The sequence below is a fragment of the Centruroides sculpturatus genome, unplaced genomic scaffold, assembly GCF_000671375.1.
Source record: "Centruroides sculpturatus isolate CEXI.00-Female unplaced genomic scaffold, Cexi_2.0 scaffold102, whole genome shotgun sequence".
NCBI lineage: Eukaryota > Metazoa > Arthropoda > Arachnida > Scorpiones > Buthidae > Centruroides > Centruroides sculpturatus.
Window position 1 is genome coordinate 651922 of NW_019384295.1, and position 975 is coordinate 652896.

Genomic DNA, 975 nt, shown 5'->3' on the forward strand with positions numbered 1-975 from the left:
TTAAAACTAACTACACTATAAATACTAAGTGGCACGCAATGGTAATTTTATATTCTCGAAAAGAATTAAAATTTTAATTATGTCTAGGTTTAAAAATACAAAAAAAAATTTTTGTTTTACAATGAACTTTCTTTCTACCCAATTTATCAACGTTGTAACAACGAAATAAACATGTTTATTTAATTGTTAAAATTTATTAAAAAATATTATAATATATATACATATATATATATAATAATGTAAGTAAGTAAAGTTAAAAGTTATCTCACCTGATTACGTATTGAATATTAGAATCCTTCAACCACAACAATAAGTAAAACCCTATTAAACAAGTGCGATCTGTTCGATAACCCTACACAATTGCAGCTGTGTGATGAGAGTGTGAAGTCTCCACCACCTGGTAATGATAACAATATATAGAAAGTATAGAAGTGCTGTACGACAATATGATAGTGAAAATAGTCCTACAGCATCGCCAGCTTCGTCTGCTAGTGCATGTCACACAGTAGAAGCTTTACCAGAAGGAGGCAGACGACGTCATCTAGCGGTGGCTACGTAACGATGTAGATAGAAAGCATTGAACTTATATATTCCTTTCTCCATGTATAAATTTAAAACTATTCATTTTTATGTTATTTATGGCAATATATACAGATTGGAAGCGTGATAAACTATATATTCTACTATAACAATACGGCAATGTTTATGCTAGAAAATTCTCTTTTAAAAATTTTAACAATAAAAATTGTTGATTTTGTTACTCTTCTCTGATGTTAAAAAATCAAATTTTTTTTGTAAAATTTATTAATATTTTTATACTTATTTAATACCAGTTTAACGACGAAACATTTTAAAGAATTTTTCTTTTTAATTTTTTTATTTTTAATATATAAAATTCAAGAGTGTGTTTACCTTTTTTTTACCTTATGAGTATTCTTAATAAATTTAATATTTATGATAAAATTCTTTATTTTT

At 25.7% G+C, this 975-nt stretch overlaps 1 long non-coding RNA gene across 1 annotated transcript in view; it reads right to left on the bottom strand.

Annotated features, from left to right (window-relative positions):
• Nucleotides 1-506, bottom strand: part of LOC111620906 — a 154189-nt gene extending 153683 nt beyond the window's left edge. The window contains exon 1 of the long non-coding RNA XR_002755983.1: nucleotides 270-506. This is a non-coding gene — a long non-coding RNA (uncharacterized LOC111620906). The remainder of the gene's footprint in view (nucleotides 1-269) is intronic.
• Between the last annotated feature and the right edge of the window lie 469 nt (nucleotides 507-975).